General features: G+C 36.2%; 1 non-coding gene across 1 annotated transcript; it reads left to right on the top strand.

Annotated features, from left to right (window-relative positions):
* Positions 1 to 2,465: 2,465 nt before the first annotated feature.
* On the top strand, positions 2,466 to 2,629 carry LOC118757978 (U1 spliceosomal RNA). Its single transcript, XR_004995478.2, has one exon. It is a non-coding gene; the product is annotated as a U1 spliceosomal RNA (small nuclear RNA).
* The last annotated feature ends 7,742 nt before the right edge of the window (positions 2,630 to 10,371 follow it).

Below are 10,371 nucleotides of genomic sequence, written 5' to 3'. Positions count from 1 at the left end.
GATATCGAGATATTCTATCTGGATATCCCACGTGAGTGACAGGGTTCAAAGTTCTCGTGCCATTTCCTTGGGCGTTTCCAGGCACTGGAAGAAGGCGTTAGGTCCCAAGTGGAGGCACTGAGACGCTTAGGGAAGCCCACTGTCTCAGGTCATGGCTTCAGCAATTGCACCACTGCACTAAAACCTCCTCCCAACTGAGACACATTTCCACACAAACTAAACTTCACATTCACATTCTTCTTAAAGATGTTAAATTTGAAGCCTAAATATTTCACGTTATTCAAGGAGCCTCACTATAAGTCTTAATTCACAGTCAATGAAAATATTTTTTATCATCATTTAAACATCTGTGTTGAGTGAGTGCATTAACATGATCTCTTACTGTGGTATTTTTAATATCATATTTCAACATCCTCTATGAAAATTTTATTGAATTTAGCCCAGAAAGGCACAAGCATGGAAAAGCCACCAACAAAAAGCTGCAACTCTCAACAGATTGGTACAGTAATAATATTGCTGAGAAGACAAAAGCAACAAACAAAATAATAAAAATAAAGCAGCTACATTTTTGGCACCTTCATTTGACTTCCTAGAACAAAAGGCTTAAAATTACACAATCTCATGGACAATAAAGAAGTTAATTGCCTTATAGTTAGAACAAACAGAAAACATGTTTGCATATGTCATGTTTTTTGCAGTGTGTTTTATCACATGTTGCTTCTTTCTTAACTTTAGAATCAGAATTACCTAGCTCTACAGACTTGTGGCTTGCAAGCATCGACAGCCATGAGCCTATTTCTTAAAATTTATCCTTGCTCTCCTTGTTTTCTCTCACTTCCCTTGCACATAAACCTCTTCCACCCAACAGGGTGTATTTCTCTGGAGAATGTCTACTTGTGAGACACTCTCAGAAAATAAAGTCAGCCACATTTTTGTACAGTTAGTATTGAGAGATGAGATTTATTTAATTCTTGTGCTAAACAAAGTAATACAGTGAATTAAAATATGTGTCTTAATGTCTTCACTAAGATGACAGATTTTTTTCTTTCTCTTAATGAACTTGTTATAGGTTTGACTTCTCTGTCTCCCTACATTCTAACACATGTCTGAGACACTGATATTATAAGGGAGATTGGCCTTTGTTTCATGCTAAAAACTGGTTAACTTCCCAGAGGCATTGGTCTTGGATGAATCGACAGTTCAGGGTCTCCTTCCACCTTAAAATTTTTTTCAGACTTTTATTGAGTATTTGAAATTTTATGGGCTGTCCATCAAATATCTATCATTAGTGCACAACATTCTGACACAATGGCATAGACTACCCACCTGCTATTTTCTTGAGAATTGTAAGACATCTAAAGTACATAATAGAGAAAAACAAAATAAACCAAAAAACCACCCTGGGGCTGGGTCATATACAGGAACAGCCAAACACAATTCATTAAGGACGTCAATAAGTTGTCTCTGTGTTGAGTTAGAATTCACTCAAGGTTGGTGTTCTACTTTGCTCCAGCACAGTTCTCATTATCTTTCCAAGAAAGAGTGCACCAAAGGTACTTTTTCTTTACTCAAAGCTGAAATGTCTGAAGCGATCTTTACTAAAGATCTTTTATTGAAATAATTGAAATAATTTGCTGAAGATTTTATGCTTTGAAACTCTGCCTCATTATTTTGTATCCCTAATCCTAAGGAAAGTAAAGCTGCATCATCTCTCTGATCTTCATCTACCTGGATGTTTTCATAATGTTATTATAAAATGATAGTACTGTTATTATAATACTTTAGTTCCTATAATAAACTTCTGATGAATTTTTAAGAAAAACCTTAATGGTCAACAAAGTGAAGAAACAACAAACAGAAGGGGAGAAAATCTTTGTACACTGCATAGCAGATAGAGGTTTAATATCCAGAATTCACAAAAGCTTCTGAAACTCAAAAACAGCAAGATAAACAACCCTGTGCAAAAAATGAGAGAGGGGAATAAGCAGGGATTTTTTTTTAGAAGAGCAAATTCAAATGGCTAATAGACATATTTGAAATGCTTAGGTGTCCTAGCTATTTAGGAAACTATAAATAAAAACCACATTGATGTCCCTTTCACCTAACTTGAGTGTGATTGGCCCACATTCAGAAATTTTCCAATAATACATGCTGGGCTGAATATCAGGAAAAAGGTAGCCTAATTTCCTATTGGTGGGCGTGTAGACTACTGCAGCCACTGTGAAAGTCAGTCTGGAAAGTGCTCAGACAACTGAAAATTGATCTGCCATTTGATCCAGCTATCCCACTCCTGGGGATAGATCCAAAGGAAGCTAAATTTAAATTTGAGAAAAAGTGACCTGCAATCCTATATTTATAGCAGAATAATCCATAATAGTGAAAACATAGAAACAATTCAGATACCTATTCAAATGAGGAACAGATACATAAAGCAGTACATCTACTCAGCCATTAAAAAATAATAAATACTTACCTGGCTGGCAAGATACCATGATCATGCAGGTAGTTTTCCCAGGGTGAGGCTCATCCATTGCACTTGGGATGTGCTGACCCCTGTGATTTCCCCAAATATGGAAAACTTGATTGCATAATTTGTAGTAGCGGGGGACTGCATTGATTCTCACCCTTGAAATAAAAATTTAAAAAAAATAAAAATAAAAGAATGATATTCTACTACTTGTAACAAAATTGTCCCAACAAGAGATTGCTATGTTTAATGAAATAAGCCAATCACAAAGGGCAACGGTCATATGTTCTCTCTGATTCAAGGCAACTTTCATGGAAAATACAAGAACGACAGATATATAGGTAATCTTGTATACACATATATGCATGAAGAGGAACTGTATAATGGAGACTAGCATATCAAGAAGCGCAGATAGGGCTCGGCAGTGTGGCCTAGTGGCTAAGGTCCTCGCCTTGATCCCATATGGCCACTGGTTCTAATCCCGGCAGCTCCACTTCCTCTCTGTCTCTCCTCCTCTCAGTATATCTGACTTTGTAATAAAAATAAAATAAATCTTTAAAAAAATAAAAAGAAGCGCAGATACACTGCAGTATGTGCCAGAGACTTGCTCCGGCTGACTTGCGAGCTTGCAAAGGATGCATGGATCGTCAAGAAGACAAGAAGAGAAGAGATATGAGGGAGAGGCAGAGGAGGCATGGACCACTATGGCACGATGCTCATAATGGACAACTTAGACAAGTTGCCTTCTTTATTTATACACAAATCATCACAAGCTTTTACAAAACATCCAATTGTTTCATTTTTACTTCATTACAAAAGAATGATTACAAAATCAATCTTAAAAAACATTATTAGTATTTTATTTTAGAGAAAATATTTTCAGCAAGCTATTACTCATTCAAACCTGCAGTGACCTGGCTGAAGCCAGGAACTCCATGGTGGGCAGCACATGCGGTTACATAGTGACAAGTGGTTTACTTATATTCAAGATCAATTTTTACTAAACACAAACTAATATTGCTTAAAAGATTAAGAGTACAAAATTAAAAGAAAAAGATCATAAATGAAAGGATTTTATATAATCATATAATAGATTCTTTGCTAAATCTTATAAGCAAGTCATGCATTAATTACCGTCACCTTCACCTAGTGCTGACCCAATTATTTTTTATTCTTAATGGTGATTTAATTGTTTGTTTTTCTTGTTCTTTCGTTAAAGGCAATGAAAGGGATCAAGGCAACTCAGCCAATCTACAGAGGGCCTGTACAAGAAACTTCCTTTTATCTTTATAAACTGTTTTCTTTCCCTTTATATGAGTGCCAATATAAGACAGAAATTTTTATAAACTGTTTTTGTTCCCTAAATATAAGTGCCAATATAAGGTTGAGATTTTAAGCCATGTTTTGGGGGGGGGGTTCACATTTGTTTCCCTTTAGAAGATGCCCCATATACTTTCTGCTTTCCATGGTGAGAAACCAAAATGCATCATATCATGTGTTGTAACAGTTCGAGGCGCATGGTAAACAAACTCTTTGTACCTCCATGATTGCCATCTGTTCCAAGATATTATCAAATCATTTCTTAAGGAAAACATTATTTATATTAGGGCAAACCTCAGGACAAAAGTGGGCATATAACAGGATGTTTGGAGACATTGTGGGTTCAATTGTACTATTGTATACTTTCAGCTGTGTGTCATAGCCTTACGTCGCTAAAGATGTTTTTATTGTAATGATTGATCAATTTGAGGTGTTATACCAGTTACAGGAATGATTTCACATTAGCAGAAAAACAACAACATACTCAGGAAAAATCTATGAAACATCAGAGAAGCGACTGAGTGTCCATACAATGGGGTGAGGCAGCAATGAGGTGACCAGAGACATTCTGCCTGGCCTTGCCACGCAGCCAGAAACTCCTCATAGCCTTGCTAACCGAGGTGCGGTGCTCATCACGCACCCATGCCATCCGACCCAACTGCATGGCTCCCCACAAGTATGCATCTCTACGCCCAAGTGAAAGTCAAAATCCCAATGAAATTGTTAAATATATCTTCACAATAGTATGCTGGGCGTTCTACCATTGTCTATACGTAAAGAGTCATAAAACACTTAAATAGCATAATGATCAGTTGTAACTGTGGCTGAAGAACTAAACTATCGTAATATTATGTGGAAAAACAGTAGCAGAAGAGATAATAGGGAGACCAGAAGGAGAAATCCCTGAGCCTATGAAACTGCATTACTAAAAAAACAAATTAAAAAGTAAATAAGATAAAAGTAACAAGAGAAAAATCTATATCTTATTGTCTAATAACTATGGTGAAAATCTCAAATATATATACATATGTACATCTCTATATATACACACATATGTGCATATGTGTGCATATATATGTGTATATATACATATATAGATCTCTCTCTATATAATATCTATCCATAAATATACATGTAATGTTATATATAATGTAATGTGTGTCTGTATATCTATCCATAGATCTAGATATACATGCATATATGTGTATATATATATATATATCTAGATGTATATGTATATGCACATATATATGCAATGTTATATAACGTGTAATGTCTATCCACAAATATATATGTGATGTTAGATATATATACATAACTATATAATTTCCATCCATATGAATGTAATGTTATATATGTGTGTAATGTCTATCTCTAAATATATCATGTCTCTTTCACTTCCTTTTCTTTTTCTTTGAACTGATATTTTGACAGTCTTCATTTTTTTTTTACTATAAATGTAACTTTTGAATATAAAAGCACTGTATTAACAAGACAGCTGCTGGCATCTGACTTTCAGGAAAAATTATGTGATGAAGAGAATTAATTGGAAAAATGACAAGTAAACCATCTTCATGTTCTTCCTTTTAGCAGAATTAGACACTTTTTAGAAATTTTTGCAATTTTCTACTTCTTTCTACGTGACAGAATGACATAAGAAAAAAATCAAATTATCTTAATAGATGTGCTTGATTTATAAGTTGTGGGGTAACTTATTAGACATATTAGAAACTATGCTTATTTGTCCAAAAAATATGGTCCAGGATCTGAACAACTGTTTTTTTTTAGTTGAGTTTTAAGAAATGCTCTTAAGATAATTATTATTAATACAATACATATAATAAAATCTTACAAATAATTAACATTAAATGATATACTCAAATTACGTGGTGTTAAAAGAAACTAGATCATCTTTCCTAAACAAAAACCTTCATAATAAAAGGCAGCTAGGCAATGTAGATAGTTCTGTAAAATTTATTTTTAAATTTTTTGATGTTTATATAATTATTCAGGGTAGGAAGGATTGTGGGTTAGGGGAAAGTGGGTGAAACCACTGCTTTCAACTTACTTTTCCACCCTGCTGTATCTGGAGCAAGAAGGGAGACAAATGAAGCCACACCTAGCCTTCCAAACACCTCAGCCCCGAGGAATAGGGAATGGTCACCTAACACCAACACAGGGTCCCCGATATGGGGCATGTTCCAAGGGATCTGCCTAAGTGGTTTTGATAGCTCTGAAATGGTGTAGACTTCACCAGTCTAAAGATGATGAAATCCTTCCAGTGGCACCCTAGAGTCTCCATTTGCCCAGATATTTGCTGTCATCACTTGGCTGTGGTAGTTGTCCAATTTATTCTGCCATCCTTCCTCTGCTCTGTAAGTCTCAGTGGGCTGCCATATTCTCCATGTTTATTTGGGCATGTCAGCCACTGTTCTGTCTTTTCCATTGAGTAGGCTTAGTTTTGAAACATGCATTCTATGATCAGTCCACCAGTACTAGAACTCTCGCCATGGTTAGAAATCTGAGTCTTGCAGTTCAGTTGGGGGGATCCCCAAAAAGACCAAGGCTGAAATCATCCCAGACATGACTATTGTGTGTGCTTGTCAGCACGAGGCCTGGCTCAGTCCTTCCTCCCATCGGCCTATGCATATACCAATAATTGCAGTTGCTCTGTAAGTTCTGTCTCCAGCCCCATTTCTTATGCAAACCATTGGATGGCAACGATTTTACACTGAATGAAAAACAATAATTTATTTTTGCCAGAATATGGCAACAGATAAAACCATTTTAGAATAGTGTAGTCAAAGTAGAGTGTTTAAAAGTTTATAACTTTTTCATTATGTTGAAATCCAAAATAGGGGATATAAGAGATCTGAAACTTGGTAATGATGTTATTATAACTGAGATGAAACGCAGTAAGGACATTCAATGGGACAAAGGAAGTAGGGTAGGCTGGATAGACTTTTCACTAGTCAAATAAAGGAATACTGATGATATGGAGCTTAATCAAATATGGGCCGTGTTTTATGGATGAAAATGAAGAGAGGCAATAAACAGAATATGAAGAAATTAAAGAAGGAAATAAAAACAGGAAAACAGAAAAGAGAGTTCCTACCTGATAATTTATGGCACAGTTGACTTCCGCAGGCAGGGTATGCAAAGCCAAAGCTGGAAGAGAAGGGTTCAGTTTAGGTCTTCCACCTAACCAGCATCTTAATTGGTTGCTATAAATCTTTTATTAGCTATAAAATTCATTCCCATATTTTATTTAAGTAGACAATTAACTGTAAACTCATTTGTACTTCCCCTTTTAAGTGATTGGCTATATAGTTGTGTTTATATGTATTATATGTGATTGCACGGGGAAGTTTTTCTAGAAGGAATATTTCCTAATGCTTTAAATAGTAATAACTGAAAGATAGTTGCCCACCCACAAATCCTACTATGGGAATCAACATTTTTCTCTAATATGAAATATCTGAATATGTATTAATAAACGTATAACAAAGAAAAATAAAAATATGGAAAAACAAATGTAAATGATAAAGGATTTTGCTTTTGGTAGATGTGTTTGTGTTAACAGTTGTAGATAGCATAAAAGGTGCATTGCATATATTTAAAGCACACAATAAAGTAACCTAGATATAGCACTTGAATCAGATCATGGGTTCCCAAAGAAGGGAATTGGAAATGCACAGTTAGTAATGCATGTTTTAAGCTTTCAAGATTATTATGAAGCATAATTTATGGTTTTATTCATACACTAAAAATTCATTGTCAAAAAACACAAAATCACATACAGGAAGTGGATAAAGATAAGCATTTGGGGGAAGTAGATTACCATTATATTCCCTTGACACAAATCATCCAGATCTTCAGTTTTTTCGTACTAAAGAAGGCATTGTGTTTCCATATTGCAACAGTAGGAAGTTCCAGAAAGTAAAACCCTACCTTTGGTGCTAGAGTGCATCCACTCTTTTTTTGTGCAACTGCACCTTGGGTCATTTAATTTCCAGTTATTAGCATATATTTCAGAACTCCATGATCCACTGGTCTTATTGGACATTTTGGAATGACTCTAATAAAACTAATACATCGGGCCTGGTGCCATGGCCTAGTGGGTAAAGTCCTTGCCCTGAACGTGACAGGATCTGATATGGACGCTGGTTCTAATCCCAGCAGCTCCACTTCCCATCCAGCTCCCTGCTTGTGCCCTGGGAAAGCAGTTGAGGACGGCCCAAAGCCTTGGGACCTTGCACCTGTGTGGGAGACCTGGAACAACTCTTTGGCTCCTGGGTTCAGATCGGCGCAGCACCAGCCGTTGCACTCACTTGGGGAGTGAATCATCTGCCGGAAGATCTTTCTGTCTCTCCTTCTCCTGTATATTTGACTTTCCAATAAAAGTAAATAAATCTTAAAAAAAAAACTGATACATTTGCCAGATTGGTAAATTATTAGAAAAATTCATTTTATGTCAGATGAATCTCTAACTTATGACTTGATTCTTCCTGTATAGTCTGTACATAAATGTTTTTTTTTCTTAAAGTTCTTTTCTCTTTTCATGTAGATCATACTACTAAAATAATTTTGATTAAAATGCATATATACATGTATTCATAGCATTCATACCTTATGACACATTAGCAAAGGACAATGTTGCCTTTTATTTTAACTTAAAAAGAAAAATAGATATAACTTCAATGCTTATGTGAGATTAAAATTTTTAGGATACACTCATTTTTCATAAATTTGCCACTAAAGATGCAATTAGCACATTGTACTTTACCTTTGTTCAAAACCTAATCTCTGGGCCTGGTGCAATGGCTCAACGGCTAAATCATCACCTTGCATGACTGGGATCCCACATGAGCACCTGTTTGTGTCCTGGTTTCTCTACTTGCCATCCATCTCTCTGCTTGTGGCCTGGGAAAGCAGTAGGTGATGGCCCAAAGCCTGAGACCCTGAACCCACACTGGAGACCTGGAAGAAGTTCCTCGCTCCTGGTTTCAGAACAGTCCAGCTCTGGCTATTGTGGCTACTTGGGAGTGAACCAGAAGACAGAAAATCTGTCTCTCCTTCTCTTTGTAAATCTGCCTTTCCAACATTTTTTTTTAAATTACATCTTAAAAACAACCTAATATTGAAGTTTTGCCTGTTACAAAAGGATAATAAACAGGGAACAAACATTTAAAAATATACAGAAATTATTAGAAATTATCGTATTTACAAGTTACATTGAATTGATTTAAAAATAACTGAAAATAAAGATTATATTAAATTAAAGACAGTAAATAAACAAAAAAGTATGCAGAAATCAAATAATGATAAAGATCCTTTTTTAAAAAAAATGGAAAGTCAGGTATATAGAGAGGAGGAGAGGCAGAGAGGAAGATCTTTGTCTGATAATTCACTCCGCAAGTGGCTGTAATGGCCGGAGCTGAGCTGATGCAACAACAGGAGCCAGGCACCCCTTCTGTGTCACCCAAGTGGGTGCAGGGTCCCAAGGCTTTGGGCCGTCCTTGATTGTGTTCCCAGGCCATAAGCAGGGAGCTGGATGGGAATTGGGGCCTCCCGGATTCGAAACAGTACCCACATGAGATCCCTGGAAGTGCAAGGCAAGGACTTTGGCTGCTAGATTATCTCGCAGGGCCCAAGATCCTCTTTTAAACTTTGGGATCCCACATGAATGGGAAATTGGTGTGCTGGAAAAACAATTAAGGTTTTGTATGCATACAAAAAGGAGAAAATAAAAATGAAGATATTTTAGAATTTGGTCTGCTGTTTTAAAACAGTTCTGATAGAACAAGAATAAAAACAGCACCCTCCCACCACACACACAAAATCATTGTCAAATAGCCACACATACATCCTCACTTGCGCATCCACTTAGACACACCCACACACAATTTAAAGATGAGTCTGATATCAAACAATTAGTTTTCTCTGGAATGGATAGGTCAAAACTAAAGGGAAAGGATGTTAATACAGTAGACAAGTTAGTACTGCTTTTCTACCCATTTATTTCTTATTTCGTTATTATTTTTTTAACATTAACTAACAGGATCTGAAATCCCACTGGCGTCTGTGACATCTTTAGGAGACTGATATTAAAATAGTGTCTGGGTGATAACGTGTGTCCATAGCTATGAAAGGGAGCAGTTCACGAGTCTCTGTATTACAAATGTCTCTTTCTGTCATAACACCATGGGGATTCTAACGATGTCTGGATAGAAATTCCAGCATAGACTTTGAGTGATTCTATTTTTTGCCTTTGAATGTTTATGACAATTACAGTGTCATTCAGAAAGTTCGTGAGCAGAAGTTATCAAGTAGTGATAGCCAGAGAGAAGGAAAAAAAAGTGTGAACTGATTATTATACATAGTAGGTGTCTATTTTGTAGACACTCTGTCACACACACACACACACACACACACACACTTTATACGGCAACTGTTTTCTGAGTCATTTCATTCTTCTTGTGCTCCATGTCTTACACTTTTCTTTCGAGTCTAACTTGATCTCAGCTACACACCTTGCTGAGACATGATAAACCCTTCTCATTCTCATCAAGGGCTGTAATCTC

Source organism: Ochotona princeps, chromosome 5 (genome assembly GCF_030435755.1).
Source record: "Ochotona princeps isolate mOchPri1 chromosome 5, mOchPri1.hap1, whole genome shotgun sequence".
In the NCBI taxonomy this organism is placed as follows: Eukaryota; Metazoa; Chordata; class Mammalia; order Lagomorpha; family Ochotonidae; genus Ochotona; species Ochotona princeps.
The sequence above is the reverse complement of the archived record's forward strand: the minus strand, read 5'-3'. Positions and strand labels throughout refer to the sequence as shown.